Source organism: Pongo abelii, chromosome 14 (genome assembly GCF_028885655.2).
Source record: "Pongo abelii isolate AG06213 chromosome 14, NHGRI_mPonAbe1-v2.0_pri, whole genome shotgun sequence".
Taxonomy (NCBI): domain Eukaryota; kingdom Metazoa; phylum Chordata; class Mammalia; order Primates; family Hominidae; genus Pongo; species Pongo abelii.
In genome coordinates this window covers 52,475,853-52,496,055 of record NC_071999.2, presented here as the reverse complement: position 1 = coordinate 52,496,055, position 20,203 = coordinate 52,475,853, and positions in this window count along the sequence as shown.

Here is a 20,203-nt window from a genome sequence, read left to right as displayed (position 1 = left end):
CCTGTATAAAAATAAATAAGTTTTGGGTTTTACCTTTTAGTATGGATTGTAATTTTTCTTTTTCTTTTTTTTTTTTTTTTAGACAGAGTCTTGCTCTGTCACCGAGGCTGGAGTTCAGTGGCAGGATCTTGGCTCACTGCAACCTCCACCTCCCAGGTTCAAGTGATTCTCCTGGCTCAGCTTCCTGGGTAGCTGGGATTACAGGTGTCCACCACCACACCCAGCTAAGTTTTGTATTTTAGTAGAGATGGGGTTTCACCATGTTGGCCAGGCTGGTGTCAAACTCCTGACCTCAGGTGATCCACCTGCCTCGGCCTCCCAAAATGCTGGGATTACAGGCATGAGCCACCGTGCCTGGCCTGCATTGTGATTTTTTGATAATCAAACATAAAGTACTGAGCAGAATAAACTGGTATAAGTAGTCATTCAGTAATGTGGTGGTGAGATGAGGGGACAAGGGAAGTGTTCTACAGGCCTATGATTAGGTCTCAGCCTTTTAGTAAGCCTGTGCTTCTGTTCTGTGAACTTCACAAGTATTTATCCATTTTTTTCCTCCCCTTAGGTGGGATAGGATGGCTAGAACTGACTGATATTTTTTCTGATATTTACAGTGAAAACCTAGTCAAGCTCCTGGAAATAAACCTCATAAAATTGTGGGGGCTTCTTATGAATGAGTCACCTTGCAGTTATTTTTAACTCTCAGAGTTGTCTAGCAATTTGTCAATTATAGTTCAGGCTTTCCCACAGCAGCACTGGTTCTTGTGGCAGTTTCCGCTTAGAAGTCTCTATTCTGGTAGGTTGCAACTCCCTGTATTCACCTGTTTCTCCAATATTGGGGGCAGTCTTTTTGTTTGTGTGTTTGTTTATTTTCCCTGTGTCCTCACTTCTCTTACGGATTCTAGAACACTTGTTGGTTTTTCAACTGGTTCAGCTTTTTACTTGTTAAGATGGAGTGGTGACTTCCAGGCTCTTAGACACAAAACTAGAAACTGGCTCTTCCCTTATTTTTAACAAAGATAATTAGGCCTCCAATTTTTAATTTTAATTTTTCCTTAGATTAACAAGTTGAACCTCTATTCTCAGATTTTTAAGTCCTGAAGTCAGCAACACAACAGAAACAGGAGGAGCAGAGGAATTCTTTGAACATCAGCTCCTGCAATTAAAGCAGAAAAAACACTTCCCACTCTGTTTGTGATCTATTCAGGGATTAGGCCATTTCTCATTTACTGCTGAGAGTTTCTATTATGTTACCAATTAATTGTTCTAGTTAAGAGAGAGAAAAAAATAAATCATCCCTTATTTTAAAGACAGGTAGCTTCTCTGCAACAATTTGTCTTCATTTCCTAAAGATGCAGTCTTTTTAGTTACTACTCTATGTAAGAGATAGAAAATGTTTTGGTTGAGAATCAGAAAGATCCTTTTGACAATATGCTGATCTCTGGAACAAGGTAGGAGTGAACTGGGGGACCTGAGGGACCTGGGCTTTGATATTTTTCAGAATCGGAGCCCCGTGACACTGGAAGTACATTTAATGGTTTCCACCAAGGATGTATAAAAGCATCATGTTTGCCTGGTTTATATTCGTCGAAAATTTAGACTTGAAAATTCTTCAGAAAATTGGCAATTATTTTTTGCTAATCAATCTACTTCAGCCCTAAGATACCTTCTCCCCTCCTTAGTCCACATGTTTTTGCCTGAGTCAAATCTCCAAATATTATGGGTGATTACAGAGAATAAAAGGATTCTGGAAAAAAGTTTAGATTTGGAACCAAATATTTATCCATATATTGTCCCAAAGAAGCTCAGAGTTACTTGTAGGACTAAATCCATTTTATTTGGCTCCAGGATTGAGTTTATATGAGGATTTCCAGATTAGCAATGAACACTGAACACTTAGAACCCATCCTGGAAAGACATATTTCTGGGGATTGATCCATTTATAAAGCTGGCTTTTTAGGATGTCTTTGATCCTGTTACTGCTTCTTAGGCTTGCAGATCAGGCTGTTCAACTTGTGTGAGAATAAAGTTCTAGAAGTAAAGACATTTGGAATTTAAAATCTTTCAATTTTGTTAAAATATTGACCTTGCATCACCATCCCCCTACACCCTACACTCCAAGTAAAATTAACGCATGTTATAACTTTGGGGGTATCTTTATTTAGCCCAATGGAGTTGAAAGACCTTTTCTTTTAAAGCAGAGAGGTACCTTTTAAAATAATATTTCTAATATTCTAGATTTCTACTGTGAGCCCTTCAATATAAATATCACCTCAACAGAGGTTAAGTTTGCAGTTTGTATTTTAGGATACACGCCCAAAGCTAACCTTAAAATTCTACCTAGCACGGAAAACATAGGGAAGCAAAATGTTTATGATCATTGACTTCATCTACTCTGGTATAATTGATAGGAGTTTAGTATAAAAAATGAATTTAATCATGTGATACAAGCACACGGTTAGTAGATGAATGGGCTAATTTGATTATTCAGATTTTAATAAAGCACTTTGCTATTGTGCTTCATGAAGCCAACTTGGAAAATTAAGTCACATTAGCTCAGATGTGAATATTGTCACAGGGGCTCAATTTTGGTCAAATTCTCATAAAAAAAAGAGTAATGATGGTCATTAATGTATTAAAACCACAGGAAGATGCCCAGAGTAGTGCCTCAGGAAATGGGCATGAGACTGGCTTCAGATAATGTTTCCATTAATAATAAATATTATAGTGGAGGAAAGGCAGAAAGACGGTTTCTCAATGGGCTTGATAAAATGTCATTCTGCATAAATGAATCCTTCATTTTTATTGTAACCATACCTTAACCTATTGAACATCAGGCATAATCAATAATCATCCAGAAAACTCTTGGCCATTTTAAATACTCTTAAGTCCTTTTTGTGAAAGTAATTTCATATTTAAGTTAAAAATAAGTTGCATTAACTTTTTAAATTTGTTCCCTCCAGAATGTGTAAACCAGTTTATGTTAACTGTTTTTGCACCATCATGTGTGAGATGATAGCACAACAGGATGAAAATAACTTCTCCAAGATGTGAGAGAGAGCTGCCGCTCGGCATTTTGAAGCATTGGCGAAGCACCTACATTCATGTTTAGAAGTCCTTTCCTGAGAAGATTAAGGATTGGAATCAGCCACTTTGAATATTTAGAAACTTTTTTAAGGAAAAGTTATTGGTATTAATATGTACCATCCTGGAGGCAGAGGGTGAACTAGATGATGTTTATAAATAGACAAGGAGGTCCCTTCATGTTTGTGAAATAATCTAGGGACTGTGTATTGAGTTCAAATTATTCTTTTAATCTGTCATTTTGTAGCCTAATATTTTTGAAATTAACCAGAAAGTGGCACCTTAAGATCTCAGTTCTGTTTTTCCTCCTTTCTACCTTAGTTAAGGCAGAGCCCAAACAGTATGTTTTGCTATTACCTAATGGGTAACCTGTATGAACTGTTTTTACTTTGCGATTTTTGCTCTTGTCATTTGTAAAGTATTTGATTTTAAAAACCAGGTGCTCTCATTCAGCACTACACTGGTTTCTGGGGCAGAGGTGAGGCTGCATCTGTGTGTGGTCAGGTGAGATGCTGAGGAGGATGAGCTTACTGGTTCATCACTAGAAAGACGGGGACCCTTATCACTAAGATCTCAAGAAAGTGTTAGGTGAGCCTAGTTTATATTGGCTAGGGGTTTGAACTATGGCCGTGTTGCAAGTTTTCTGTGACTCTCCAAAAGAGTGATCGTGAAGATATCAACCATATGGGCATTATGGTAGACTAAATAATGGTCCCCCAAATGCCCATGCCCTATTCCCCAGAACTTGTATAAATGTTACCTTGGAGACTTTGCAGATGTGATTAAGGATCTTGAATTGGGGAGATTATTATGGGTTATCTGTGTGGGCCTTAAATGTCATTGTAAGAATCCTTATATGAGAGAGGCAGGGTGAGATTTGACTAGCAGCAGAGAAAAAGATGGGGTAGTGGCAAAAGCAAAGAATGCAGTGAAGTGTTTTGAAGATGGAGAAAAGGGCCACAAGCCAAAGATGAGACCTCACTAGAAGCCAAAAAGAGGCAAAAAAATGGATCCTCCCTTCAAAACCTCCAGGGAAAAACAAGCCCTGCTGGCACCTTGATTTAAGCCCAGTGAGAAACATTTCAGACTTCCAACTTCCAGAACTCTGAGAAAATAAATTTGTGTTGTTTTAAACAACTAAGCTTCTGGTAATTTGTTACTGCAGCAATAGAAAATGAATGCAGCCATTATTCACAAGGAATGTTCCACCAGTATTACTAAGGCACAAGCATGAGGATCAATATTGTTACATGTAACACTAAGGACACAGTTGTAAACAAACAGATTCAAAGACAAGATTCTGGGGAAGCTAATACTACGCACATGAACATAATTAAAGTTTCTAAGGTCTAATATCAGTATTTGAAATGCATAAAGGAAATGATCAGAATGATCAGAATAAAGAGAATACACCAAAAAAAAAGTAACTTGGATATGAGTAAAGCCCTGTTACATCTGAAGGAAGACTATATTGGAAATCATGGCAAAGATCTTGGGCTGCTGGGACAAAACCCCTAAAACCTCAGCATATAAAAGATTTATAAAAAGTCTTTCAAGCAGATTGGTAGCTTCCTCTATTATCTAGTTGCCTGACCCCAAGTTAGCTTTCCTGGGAGCAGACAATCATTCTGTAAATCCTACTATAGAACTGAACCTCTTAGATCTCAGTTAAGCTGAGTTTCATAAAAGGTGACAGGTCCTTGGGGCTGAGAGCAGGATTTCACTTTTTTGCTTGGCTTTTTTAGCACAGTTCCCGTGATTAGTATTAAAGAGGAGAACAAAGGATGAGAAGAGGTAAGGTTCCCGGGCTAGGTCAAGCTCAGGACAACTTTTTGCCGCATGGTGCCGAAAATGGGTAGATTGTTTTCTTGCTGTTAGTTGGCTGACGTATATCAAACCTTGAAACTGCCCAATTTTATGGAACAAAAGATCACACAAGCCTAAGAGAATCAATAAATAAAGCGCTGGCAATAGAATTTCTTCCAGTGAAACAGGCACATTGAATTTCTCAAGAAATGATTTCAATTCCTAGAGAAAACTGCATTCAGTTTCTTGATTATTGTACAATTTATCTCGGGTTTTTCATTCTCTTTGGAGTAAAGTGTTTGCTTTCCAGAGAAAACAGCAAACCATTAATTAAAACTGCTTCAAAGCAGTAAAATAGTAGACCAAAGCAAACTGGTATGAAGTATGTAGACTCTGCTGATTAGAGTTGTTTCTAATAAAATACATCTTGGAAAAAGGTAATATATTTGCTAAGAAACACAGCCAGATGAATAGAAAAATATAGAAAACAATATTTTCTGACTGTAGCAAAGAATAATACATTATTTTGCTCTGAGGGTCCAGAGCAAGTAGGGTGCTAATGACCATGTGAAACATTTTGGCCTTTATCTATGGGAAAATAAAAAGCTTTTGAAGGGTTCTGTGTGGGGTGGGGGTGTAATATAACTAGATTTGCATTTTGAAAAGGTTGTTCTGGTGCCATGTGGAGAATGGATTGGAAAGGGGCAAAGGTAGATAGGAGAAGCTAGTTAGGAGAATGCTGCAGTAGACCAGGCTAGAGATAATGGCATATTTGGGGCTTAGGGGACAATAATGGAACCAGAAAAAGGTGAAAAAAATCCGGAGAGACTTGGGAAAAAATATGAAATAACTTATTAATGACTTGAATATGGAAGGCGGTATTAAGAACTCCTGTTATCAATGCTTGGAGCAACAAGGTTATATAGCTTTTAAACATTTAGCATCCATTGATTTGGTTGATTGATTGACAGGATCCAGCTAAGCTCCACAGGCTGGAGTGCAGTGTTGCAATCACAGCTCACTGCAGCCTCCATCGTCTGGGCTCAACAATCCTCCCACCTCAGCTTCCCAAGTAGCTGTGACCACAGGTGTACACCACCATGCCTGGGTGATTTTTTTTAAAAAATCTTTTGTAGAGATGGGGTCTCCCTATGTTGCCTAGGCTGGGCTTGAATTTCTGGGCTAGAGTGATCCTCCCACCTTGGCCTCCCAAAAGTGCTGAAATTACAGGAGTGAGCCATCATGTCCAGCCCCTTTTCAGTCTTTAAACTGTGTTTTAGATACAAATGTTCCCAACTGACATTTTGCAAAAATTATAAATTGCACTAAGATGTGGAGATTTGGGGAAGAAATCTGTCCTGGGAAAGCTTACAAGTTAAAAATCAATATTGAAACATACTTTTATTTATTTATGAAACTTTGTGTAAAACTTAGTTCTCTAAGATCATGCCAATAGTCCACTTTATCTCCAACATTTAATTCCAGTTTAATGAAGGAATTGGATGATTACTTCAGAATTTTGAAATAAAAAATTATCCTGAATAAGAAAAGTTAGTTACTTTCTGATATTTTAAAGTACCAGAATTTATAAAGTACACTTACCTTGAGATCTTCTTGGTCAAAGTTTTATAGTATCATAAATTCTGATAAAGCTGATAAGTTACAACTATTTTTGGAGTCCGTGCCACCTCTGATGTCTATTTCTGGTTGCCATGGCTATGAGAAGTGGGTGTCCTAGAAATAGGATGACTTACATTTTTGTTTACTCATGTTATCTTGACTCTACTTTTTAATAAACATCGCTGTTACCATAAAAAATGTCTCAGTTTGGGCTGGGTGCAGTGGCTCAAGCCTGTAATCCTAGTCAGACCCTATCAGTGCTCCTCAAAGCTCAAGTCCATCAGTGCAGGGCCATACAACTAATACCCCTACTTATCGGGTTAGGAATGGTTACTGTGACAGAAACCAGAATAGCAGGTTTATCTACTTCATTATCCTACTACCACACACTCTCAAAGGATTTCTCAGACAGTTTGCAAGAAATAACAAAATCTATCCTTACTCTACGGTCCCAAATAGACTCTTTGGCAGCAGTGACTCTCCAAAACCGCTGAGGCCTAGACCTCCTTACTGCTGAGAAAGAAGGACTTTGCACCTTCTTAGGGGAAGAGTGTTGTTTTTACACTAACCAGTCAGGGATCGTACGAGATGCTGCCCAGCATTTACAGGAAAAGGCTTCTGAAATCAGACAACACCTTTCAAACTCTTATACCAACCTCTGGAGTTGGGCAACATGGCTTCTCTCTTTTCTAGGTCCTGTGACAGCCATCTTGCTATTACTCACCTTCGGGCCCTGTGTTTTTAACCTCCTTGTCAAATTTGTTTCCTCCAGGATCGAGGCCATCAAGCTACAGATAGTCTTATGAATGGAACCCCAAATAAGCTCAAGTAACAGCTTCTACTGAGGACCCCTGGACCAACCCACTGACCCTTTGGCTGGCCTAGAGAGTTCCCCTCTGGAGGACACTAACACCGCAGGGCCCCTCCTTCACCCCTATCCAGCAGCAAGTAGCTACAGTGGTCATCACCCAATTCCCAACAGCAGTTGGGGTGTCCTGTTTAGAGCGGCGATTGACAGGTGAAGCCAGTTGGACTTCCTGGGTCGAGTGGGGACTTGGAGAACTTTTCTATCTAGCTGGAAGATTGTAAATGCACCAATCAGTGCCCTGTGTCTAGCTAGAGGATTGTGAATGCACCCATCAGCACTCTGTAAAATGGACCAATCAGCAGGACGTGGGCGGGGACAAATAAGGGAATAATAGCTGGCTACCCCAGCCAGCAGTGGCAGCCTGCTGGGGTTCCATTGCACATTGTGGAAGCTTTGTTCTTTTGCTCTTCACAATAAATCTAGCTGCTGCTCACTCTTTGGGTCCCTGCTACCTTTAAGAGCTGTAACACTCACTGCGAAAGTTTGCGGCTTCATTCTTGAAGTCAGCGAGACCAAGAACCCACCAGAAGGAACTAACTCCGGACACACTAGCACTTTGGGAGGCTGAGGCGGGTGGATTGCCTGAGCTCAGGAGTTCAAGACCAGCCTGGGCAACATGGTGAAACTCTGTCTCTACTAAAATACAAAAAATTAGTTGGGCATGGTGGCATGCACCTGTAATCCCGGCTACTCAGGAGGCTGAGACAGGAGAATCATTTGAACCTGGGAGACAGAGGTTGCAGTGAGCTGAGATCACGCCACTGCACCCCAGCCTGGGCAACAGAGTGAGACTCCATCTCAAAAAAAAAAAAAAAGAAAAAAAAATCTCAGTTTGGGGGGGCTAACTTAAATGGACATCTGACCACGAGGTCAAAAAGGAATTTCAGCATAAAGGAAAGTTACTGGTCAGCAAGTAATCATAGCTTTTGGTAGGCAACATATTATATGGTAATTATCTCATTTGCTTCATATTTAACATCATAGAGATGGCCCATTCTGAAATTTTATTACCAAATATTGATTATAATAGTTTCATGATTTCATTAGACAAAACCAGTGCACACTAGTTAATGTTCTGTAGTGGCTAGAGATATTCTGTGGTTAACTACAACTGAAAACTTAATCTCTTTTGGAAAAGATAGAAAAAAATATTTTGCTAAGGAGCTAAGCCTGTTTATGGGAACTATGTGAACAGTGAGGAGGAAGCCTAGAGGTGTTTGCTAAATTTACTAAACGAGAGGGGAAGGAGAGTAATACAGTATAACAGAAGTTTTAGAATGGCTTGCTTTTTTTTTTTTTTTTTTTTTTTTTTTTTTTTTTGGGCTTACTCTCTCCTGGGAGTGCTCTTTAAGGCTTTTTTTCTGAAGGCTAAGTAGAAACAAAAAGAACAATCCTATAGGGTTCATTGAGCAGTTCACCTAGTTATGGACAAGGGTGTTGAAAAGGGTTACAGGATTCTAGACAAGCCCGTCTATGAATTTTAAGGGAAAACCAAGCCAATGGAGGGCACTGAAGTTTGAAATGCTGTCTGGTTGTTTCAGTTCATATTTTAATTAAATACAGTAAACAATAGAAATGGGAAAACATCTGTAAACCTTCAGGAAATAATTATCTCGAGTAATAATGGAAGATACTGGCAGTCCAACAACTGATGCCAGAGGGATTTGATTGCTGTTTTGGTGGAACCACAGAATTAATTGATAACGGAAGTGCTGCAGAGACAATATCCTTTGTTTCTTGGTGAAGCACACAGAAAAGTGTCTTGCAAAGTTTTCACACACAAATGTGGATCGAATAGGGACTGAGTCACATGAATTGAAAACTTGTGAAAGAGAATTGCTGAAGGGGATTGCGACCTAGACAGGCACCCACTTTGGTGTTAAGTCTTTCCTTAACTATTATTGAGTTAGGAGAAGACTGTATTGCAATCATTTTTTTAAGATATTAATTAAATGGACTATGTTGCACATACCAAATCATCTAGTTGATTTGTGACATCATTTGACAGTCTGGTCTGTAGCAGAAGAAGTCAAATGAGAATGGAGTTTGAAAATCCAGAGGGACTTCTCAAATTAAAAGAAATTGAATAATTATAGAAGTAATATATTTATTATACAAATATTGGAAAATATAGAAGTTTAAAAAAAATTGAAATCACCCAAATCCACTTTCACTCCTTTCTGTTTGAGAAATTCAGTCTAGCTACCAAAACTAATTTTAAGTAGCTAAATTCTTATTAAGCTCCCCTTTATTTTTCTCTCTTCTAACCTCACACATTTCAGTTGCCGCTTCTTAATACTCCCTACCCCATTATATTAGGTTGTTGCAATAGTAATTACAGTTTTTACCATTCGATATACATATCTGAAATTGTAATTGTTTATTCATTAATTCAGCAAATACATAATGAGTACCACAGCAGGTGCTGGGGCATAATTTAGGCTCAGATTTGTATTCTAGCTTTTCCATATAATATTATATCACAAGCAGTTTTCAATATACTTATTTTTCAAATGTGCTTTTAATATTTTATTATATGGTTATATCTTATTTATTTCTACCCCTCACCTATTATTGGAAACTAACTTTTACTATTTTCAATAATTCTGTAATAAACATCTTAAACCATGTATTTCTTAGTATCTCTGATTTATTTCCTTAGGTTACAGTCCTGAAGACTCCAGAACAATGTTACTATATTACAAGATTACTAGAATGACAGGTAAGGCCCTTGTTACATATTGTGAAATATCTTTCTAGAAATATTTCCAGAAGTTTTTATGAACTTTCCTTCCCACAATCAGTGCTATTTTAATCCAGCTTTGCCAATGTTTAGTATCTCACACATTTTAGTTGCCCCGTTTTGATTAAATTTTGTTAAATAAAAAGTATGCTTCTTATTTTAATATGTATTTTTTGATTACTAGTGAGGTGAGGAAAAAAACCTTTTTTCTTTTGATATTTGTCTGAAAAAAGATATATATATATTTTAAAATGTATATATATATACCTACACTACTAATACTTGAAATATATATATACATATGTGTGTGTGTGTGTGTGTGTGTGTATATATATATATAACTTTAATGGTTCTCCTAGGGGACATTTGGCAATGTCTAAACACATTTTTGGTTGACACAACCAGAGGTGGAGGACAGGAGACGTGGGTGGGGTGTGATTGCTACTGATATCTGCTAGGTACTCCCCACCCTCAAGAATTATCAGGTCCTAATGTCAGTAACACTGAGGTAAAGAAACCCTGCATTAAACTATTCACAATTCTTTTTGGAATTTGTGATAAGCTTGAATAATTCTTCAAACAGAGTGTGTGTGTGTCTCTTTTTATGCACATATGTTTTGGCTATTTATTCTTTTCCACTTCTGCAGAAATTGAATTTGGTGCCACTACCATATGGCTCTAATTATTATTGCATTTAAAAATGTATTAATATTTTATTGGGCCAATCTGTTAACCAATAAATTATTTTGGAAGACTTAATGTCAATATAATATTCAATTTCCTCTATCACATTTGTAGAATATCTGTGTATTTATTTCAATTGTCTTTGTAAATTCCCCAATCATGTTTCATAATTTTAATAAATAGCTGTACCCATTTCTTGTCCACAGTTTTAAAGTATTTCCTCTTAGTATTGTACATGTGATTTTTTTGACCACTTTTTAAAAACAGAAATATAGTCTAAGATGTAACATATTTCCATAATATGGTATATTAAAAATTACTGTGATTTTATTTTGTAGATCTATTTTTTAACATGATGCTATCTAAATAATAACAATATAAAAATCCCCATGTGCTTAAAAAATCAAACAATATAAGTTTAAGTCAAGTAAAATGTGTACATTGTTTTTCCTATCCACTCCTAATCCCATTCCTCACTGTAGAAGACCGTTTATATATAACTAAGGACTGAGTCTTCCTCCTTTTGTTACATATTTGCAAACATCACATTAAATGTAGATATAAGAAATATTTTTTACACAGATAAAATTATATCCTATATATTAAAGAGCCCATTGTTTCTTAGTGTATCTTAATCATTTTACATATGCATGTATGAATATACATGTATCTGCAGAAGGGAGAATAGTCAGATGTCCAAAGTCCTAATCCCTGGAGCCTATGTTACCTTCTATGACTAAATGGGCTTTGCAAATATGACTAACATTGAGATGGGGAGAATATCTTGGATTTTCCAGGTGAGCCCAATCTAATTGCACCAGTCCTTAAAAGTGGAAAATTGAAGCAGAAAAGTAGGAATGAAGCAATGTGAGAAGGATTTGCCCTTCTCTTTCTGACTTTGAACATGGAGGAAGGAGCCAATGAAGGTAACCTCCCAAAGTGAGAAAAGGCAAGAAAACATTCTCCCTGGTAGCCTCCAGAAAGGAACACTGCCCTGCCAACATCTTCATCGTAGCCCAGTGAGACTTGTGTTGGACTTCTGATTTACAGAACTGTAGGAAATTATTATGAGGCCAAGGCTGGCTTAGTGGAAGAGGCTGCAGGGATTAGAGATGCCTGCAATTAATGCAGGACTGGAGGAGTGGCAGCACACCACATTCTTGCATGCTAGGCAAACCCCACTTCCCAAAGGTCACTACCACATAGAGTCATCGTGAGAGGCAAGTGGAAAGTAGAGATTATTCGTCCTTCAATGTCTCTTTTGATGAGGGCTGTAGCGACAAAGCCTTAAAGAGTTGGAAACACGGATGCTTAGCTGGTCATAGAGCCAGCTATAGGGATCTCAAATAGTGAGTCATCATCAGATTCTTAGAGGTCAGCCTCGTCCAGAAAACAAAGTTACAATTTCTCCAAATTGAGAAACTACCTGAAGAAGTGAAGTAAAATAAATGGATCAGAATTTTCAAGTTTGACAAAAGAAACAGTAGAGTTGGAGTAGTAGGTAGGAGGCTAGGAAGAAGTTAATAAATAATGTTTTTGGAAGTTGCTAATGGTGATCAATAAAAATGTTTTCAGTTGCCATTTGAGCACTTGAAAAGTTTTTTCATAAATATTTAGAGGAGAGAAAGATTGTTGGGATAAATCAGTTTCCTTGAAGAGTAAAAGCCAAATGTCAAATCATGTAACTAGAAAATATGAAAAAAAGCAAGTTCAAAGTCTGGAAAAATTAAACTGTATGTAACAGATAAATCAAGGGAAGTGAATATTTAAAAAATATTCTATATATATGTCAAGTGAATATTGATATATATATGTTCTATATATATGTCTACATATATATTTGTATATTTTGTATATATATCTCTTAACTATTGAGAATAAATAAAATAGAGCCATAAAATAGGCATTAAAGATTCACAGAAGGCCTACAATGGATTGCATACATCACGTTGTTATGATAGCAAATATAGCAAAACATGGAATGGATTTAGTTACACACTTTGAATCAGAAATGGAAAAGTTTCTGTTTCAAATTGCTGAGTACATCTACATGATGCTTTTTGGTAAGTCTAAAGTGTGATAAATTTCAAAGTCTGAAATAGGATGTGAGAAATTGTATAATATCATTACATGCTTTGAGTTATTTAAGTTTGGGAGGGAAATTTTGAATTACATACTTTAATGCATTTCTGAAGAGACATTTATAGTATACTTTAATAGAAAGGGTTTGGAAATTGGAATCCAATGACCTAGGTTTGAACTTGGTGTTGTCACTTAACTTGCAGTGTGACCTTTGACAGGTCTGTTAAATACTTAGCCTTCAATTTTCTTATTGATACAATAAAGAAGAAGCTAGATAGAAGGGAGATTTAGCTGTAATATAGTAACCAGTGAGTATTTATGGTTGCTTTCCCTGACTGGCTGGTCTTTCTTAGCAGGCAACTGTCCCTTGTTCCCCACAATGCAAACTTATCTATAATGGCACAAAACAGACCAATCATTGCCTGGGTAGAAGGTAGGGTGTGGGAGAGGGTACAAAGATGTGCAAGGAAAATTTTGGGTCTGATCAGTAGGTTCATTATATTAATTGTGATGATGGTTACACAGGTGTATACATATGTCCAGATTTACTCAGTTTGCTGAGTGTCAATTATACTTTAATAATGTTTTACACTGTCTGAAGGACTTCTTTTTGGCATTTCTCATAGTGTGGGTCTGCTGATGATTAATTCTTTCAGCTTTTGCGTGTCTGAAAACATATTTATATTATCTTCATTTAAAGAGATATTTTCACTGGGTATAAAATTCTACACTGATAGTTTTATTATTTTACTACTTTAAAAATGCTGCTTCAATGTCTTCTCACTTGCAATGTTTCTGATCGGAATTATGTCATTGTTTTTATTTTTGTTCCTCTTTACATAACATGTCTTCTCTTTTTTTCTGCTTTTAAGATTTTTCCTTTTATCACTGATTTGGTGCCATTTCATTATGGTTATGATATGCCTTGGCGTAATATTTTCGATGTTTCCTGTGCTTGGAGTTTCAGTTCTGTGAGTTTACAGTTTTTTCATCAAATATAAAAAAGTTTTCTCCATTATTTCTTCAAACATTTTTTTCTATCCCCCTTGTCTTCTTTAGTTATTTCAACTTCATGTATATTAATCTATTTAAAGCTATCTTACAGCTCACTGATACTTGGGGTTTTTTTTTTTAATCTGTAGGTTAGTAAAAGAAATAAAATTAATGTAGATTTTATTTCTTTATCTTCATGTTTACTAACCTTCTGCAAGATCTGCTTTTCTATCAATCTCATCCATTGTATTTTTCATCTCAGTTGTAATTTTCCCCTCTAGAATTACTAATTGATTTTTTTCATGATTCTGCTAAACTTCTTGAACATCTTAAATAGTTATAATAACTGTCTTAATGTATTTTTCTGCTAATTTTAACATTTAACATTTATGCCAGTTCTGGACCAGTTTAGATTGCTTTATTTTTCTCCTCATTATAGCTATATTTTCCTATTCTTTGTGTGCCTGGTGATCTTTGATTTTTGTATTCCTGTAAATATGCTTGAGCTTTTTTTGGTGTGTATTTAAAGTAGTTGGAAAGTGATTTTTTGTGTGTGTGGAGGATGGGTGGCTTGTACGATTTAAGTGGGACCAGAGCAGCATTTAGTCTAGGGCCAAATATTGCCTGCTAGTAAAACAAGACCCTTGTGAGTAATAAACCAATACTCTGTGAATTGTATGTTTTCTAGTTTGTCTGGTGGGACATGTAGATCCTTTGTTCCTTTCTTCCTGTTTTTGTCTTTCTTTGTGATTAGACAATTTTCTGTAGTGGTATGTTTTGATTTCTTTATCTTCTGTGTATCTTATACAAATTTTTGCTGTGGTTATCCTGAGGCTTACATGTAACATCTTATAAGTATAAGCATCTATTTTAAGCTTATAACAATTTAATGTTAATCCAATGGTGGACTGAAGTATGAGTCCAGTATTTGTTCCATTGGATTTTATTTAAAAAATACCGTGTCATTGAGCATCAGTTATCACAAATGTTGATGAGCTCCTATAAGATTCCTATGGGACTCCAGTCACTTCTGAATCTTGGTGTTCTGACATATACCTAGAAAGAAAATTTAAAGGTATCTTTGACAGTTAAATATTTTTTAAAAGAAAACTGGTATAACTTAAAAAGAAGTAGAAATGGATCTCAAAAATAATATGATCTCAACTCAAATGTCCAAAGGTTCAAATAAAAATTTTAAATCAATTCAATGGATTATTAAACACTGTTTGGCAAACATGAATATTATGGGTAAGGTAACAACATAGACAATATAAATTTAAATGCAAAATAAAATTCACATTTCAAAATTGAGATAAACAGTTTTGGGTGTCATAGTGATTTTATTATTTTTACAAAAATTTCTTAAGTGCTTTAAATATGTTATTTAAAATTAGCATCAAAAATACAACATTTGGGGGTAAATAACAATGGCTAGAATGTATAGAGCACTTTAGAACTTTCACCAACATCTTGAGTATCAAGGATAAACTTGGAAGCAGAGTAATGTCAGCAAGATGGTGGAGTAGGAGATCTCAGCCTTCATTCTCCCAACAAAGAACAATTAAATAGCTATTCACAAACACAAATAACTCTGGAAAAACCCCAGAGTCCACTTAAGCAGTTACAGCGGAAGAAATAATCCCAAAATTACTTCACAAAAAGGCTAAGAAGGACAGTTTCATTTTGACTCTATCTCCTTCCCATCTTCCAGGCCAGCACTGCTCAGCACAGAGCAGGAATTCCATAGCTTGTAAGTTCCCTTCACAAGGAAAAGGAGAGGCGGGTAAAAAAGCAGCTTCCCCAGCTTTTCAGGGCACTGACCGAGTGATCAGCTACAGTTTTACCCCACCCAGACTGCTGGGGAGACTGGCATGGCTGAGACATCTGAAGATGCCTGGGTATAAAGAAGAAAGATAGATACTATCATTATCAGCCAGATGCTGGGAGCCACAGCAGTCCTCAGTGGCCTGCTCTGCATAGGTTTCTAGCAACCTTCCCCACAAGGCACCTCAACAGCCCGTATGGCCACCACACACTCCCCACAGCTTTCACTGCCAAGAACCCTGCAATGTGCTCTTTAGCAGACCCCAGCGGCTTTAGTAAGGAAACTAATAGCCAGCACAGCTGCAGTGGACCACCTACAGCCTTCACCACGGAGGGCCATGCAGCTTTTCACCTTTGTCGTCTTCAGGTACCTGAGTCACCATCTCTCTCTCCCCTTTCCAGAGTCACCCCAGCTGCTGCTGACCCAGGAACCTCAGCCCAGAGACCCTACACTGCTAACACATACATGCCTGCACATAGCCTTGAGCCCCAGCCCCCACTTCCACATGCCAACTTGTGCCTGACCCCTTGTATTAGTCAGGGTTCTCTAGAGGGACAGGACTGGACTAATATAGATGTATATATAAAGGGGAGTTGATTAAGGAGTATTGACTTACACAATCACAAGGTGAAGTACGACAACAGGTCCTCTGCAAGCTGGGGAGCAAGGTAAAGGCAACCCCTCTGCATTTTTCAAAATCTGTGTGTACTCAAGCCCTGAAGTCAACCCTCCAGAATCTGTATATATGAAAATTTGGCCCTCTTTGTACGTGGGTTTTGCATCCTACAAATACTATAGTTTCAGTCTGTGTTTGGTTGAAAAAAATCCCCTTATTAGCAGACCTGCACAGTTCAAACTTATGCTGTTCAAGGGTCAACTGGATTTGATTTTTAAAAACATTGTTATTAAAATGACTTTCACCTATTTTTATGTTTTCTTAATGTGGCCATTAGAAAATTTAACATTATTGTGTGGCTTGCATTCTATTTCTGTTGAGCAGTGTATGCAGCCTTAGAGTCTGAGGAAGGTTTGCTTTAGATAGTATAGGGGAAGATAATTTAATAAAACTAAATAAATCCTGAACCAAGGATGTAAGCAAATCCAAGAAGCACAGTTGATTATCCCAGGCTGAATCATAGTACATGTCTCATCATATGTATACAGTGATTCCTGGTGTATGCCTTACTCCAATGTAGAAAACTATCACATTTTATGCCTCAGAGCAGGATTAGAATAGGATTCTGGAGTAAGCAAATGCAGAGAAGGGATGGGTACACTGAAGTTCATTGAATTGGCTTGAACAGGCCAAAAGGGTAATTGTGTGTTAGATCATCAGCCTATAGTCTGCATGTGTGTATGTGTTGTTATTGAGAGCTGCAGTAAGAAGCTTCCTGGGGAAACACTGGAAATGATGGGATTTTCCGTGCATAATATATATAAGTTGTCTCATCCTGGCATCTGTTAGCTGCGTGAGATTAGGGCAGTTACAATATCTCAATGTTCTCATCATTAAATAAAAACCAACCTCACAGCAAAGGTGCTGTGAGAGTTAGAAACAAGCATTTCTAGCATTGTGCCTGGCACACAATAAATACCCCTTGAGTTGTATATTAGGATGAGTCAGCATGTGTTCAGGGTTTCCGAAGAGGGCAGAAGGGGAGGACAAAAAGTCCATGCCAGGCTCAAACTGTGATCCTCTCTGCCTCGTCTGTGACCTTTGACAAGTCACTAATGCTCTCTCATCCTTGATGTCCAAATGCATAAAATTGGGTTAATGACACCTTATCGGAAGAGGCAGGAGTGGCAGAAACAGGAGTGTGTGCCCTGAGATGTCAGTTACTCAAGGCGTTGTAAGTAGCCTACAGTGACACCAGGTATCAGTTCCTGGCAAGGATACATAGACATCAAATCGTTAGGCAGAAATTTAAATTTTACTTCCATGTGGTCATCACAACCCTTGAATGTGGTAAGATTCTCTCTACTGTTGCTAAAAGCTGACCCGGTACATGTCTGTACATTTCACATTTTTCCACTGAGTGTGCCAATTTACGTAATATTTCCTACTGAAGAGGTAAAATGAACACTGATCTTGCTATAGAATCAGTCATCATAAAGTCATTTATTAAAAAGCTAAACTTAAACTATTTTATATTATATCATGTATGCCAACTGATAAAGGGGATTACTTTACCAAGGATGGTCAAAGTGCTTGACTCTGAGCCTTTGACCTTGGTCCAGGAAGGGCCAAGGGCAACATCACAGCGTTTCTAGAGCAGGTTCCTGAGGTACTCTCAGGTGAGAAGGAGCCAGCCTGCCTGTGGAGTTATGACAGCCTTTGTGGGATGAGGACTTTTACTTTGCAGAGTCAGATGTAAATGTTTTCTTTCTTTTTCATTTTTTGGGTATTTATTTCTTTTATTTTTCCTTTTAACTGGGTCAGTTTCTTTTTGAAAATGCCAACGTGTTTTCTTTAAAATAGAATAAAGAGAAGTTTCTTCTTTGTTTAGAGTGAAATTAAGGTAAATCAAAAGTTATTATTTTTTAAAAATATGTAACTAATACGTGTTCATTGTAGAAAATTAGAAATCACAGAAAAATAAATAAGAAAATGTAAATGAACATTCCATCATCCTGATGCAACTATCGTTAACATCATGTTGTGTTTCTCCATAAATATTTTTATGGCTATGGCTATGGCTATATATATATATATATATCTCCACACATACATACACGTATATATATATAATTTTTAGAAAGTTGGAATTCTTTCTAAATATGGATATTTTCTATATACAAAACAAATCACACAATGATTATACTACAGAACAATTCCTGGAAGATAGTAGGTGCCTAATAAATATTGGAAGGACAAGTATATTCTTTATATCTTTTAAAACATATTATCTCATATACATTTTATTGCATTATTAAATATACCTTGAAAAATATAATTTTAAAATGGCTGCCAAATATATTTTTTAAGTAATAAGCATAATTTATTTAATCAACTCCTTACTATTAGTCACTTTAAGTTTTTCATTTCTAAATTGCTAAAATGAACATGTCTCATACGTAGCAACTATTGTGTACAGCTCCAATTTCCTTAGAATAAATTCCTAAAGTGAAATTTTGGGAGGTCAAAGAATATGAACATTTTAAACCTTTTTATAACCTTTTTATAAATTGTCTGCCAGAAACTTTTGTTTAAAAATTACTAATTTTACTGCAGTTAGACCAATAAGGGGGTCTTGTAATGCAATTTAGCAAGAGAAATATTCTCATTATATTAATTTTTACTTCTGTGATTACTAACATGTCTGAATAATTTTTTCTTTTTTTTTTTTTGTAGAGACACAGGGTCTTACCATGTTGCCCAGGCTTCCATAAATTTTCTTTTCTTTTTCTTCCTCCTCTTCTTTTTTTTAATGAATCATATATTTTTAGGTAAATTTTCTAATACTGTTTGCTTGTTTTGCTCTTGGCTTCCTAATCTACTTCTTTCATTTATTAAAATCTCTTTATCCCTAATTGGTTCTATAATAATTTTTTTTGGCAATGCAATGATGTTTTTACTTTTTATATAATCAAGACTGTCATTCTTTTTCTTTATGATTTTTACCTTTTTCTTTTGTGCTTTAAAATAGCTTTCTGTGCCATGAGACCCATTTATTGTTCAACATGCAAGTTTTCAATCTACTTCAGTCTCATTTTGGTGTAAGAAAGGGCTAACACTTTTCCTCTAGTAGTTAATCATTTATCTCCATATGATTCATTGAATAATCCATCCTTAATGGGTTAAGTGTCACTTTTATCATAATAAACATTTGTAGGAAGGAATTGAGCTGCTTATAGTCTTTCTGTTCAGTTTGATTGATCTGCCTGTTCATTCTTAAGCTAGTACAAAACTATTTAGGTGTTTATTTCAAGTCATTTCTCTTTCTTTTAAAAAAAATGGTTTTTGGCAAGACATATTGAGTTCACCTCTGTCCTCCCTCTTCCTCACAGAGTACCTCCCCACTAATCTCAAGTCCTGACAAGTCTACCTTTGAAATACCTTTGAGTCTTCCACCTGTTTATCTTCCCACTGCTTATGATTACTCAGGCCACCAACACTTCTCCACTATTAATTGATCGCCCTAGCTCCAAGCTTACCCCATCTCATTTGTTTTCTACCCTACAGCTAGTGATCTTCTAAAATGCCATCTAATTATATGTCTCATTTTCTCAAAATCTTGAATGAATTCTCACTGGCATTATGCTAAAGTTGAAACTTCTTCAACTTATGGTCCAATCAGTTAGTGTTTTGTTGGCAAAAATCTATTTCCTACTCTGCACCTAACAATAGCCATGCCTCTTCTGACTTGGCAGAATAAGAGTGAGCTTGGGCAGGTGAATGGCTCTCACTTCTGTCTGTTTTGGTGATATCATATGGTTCTGACACTGGGGAATGTGCTGGCTGAAATATGGTAACTGGAGGCATGAACACATGCTGTGCTTC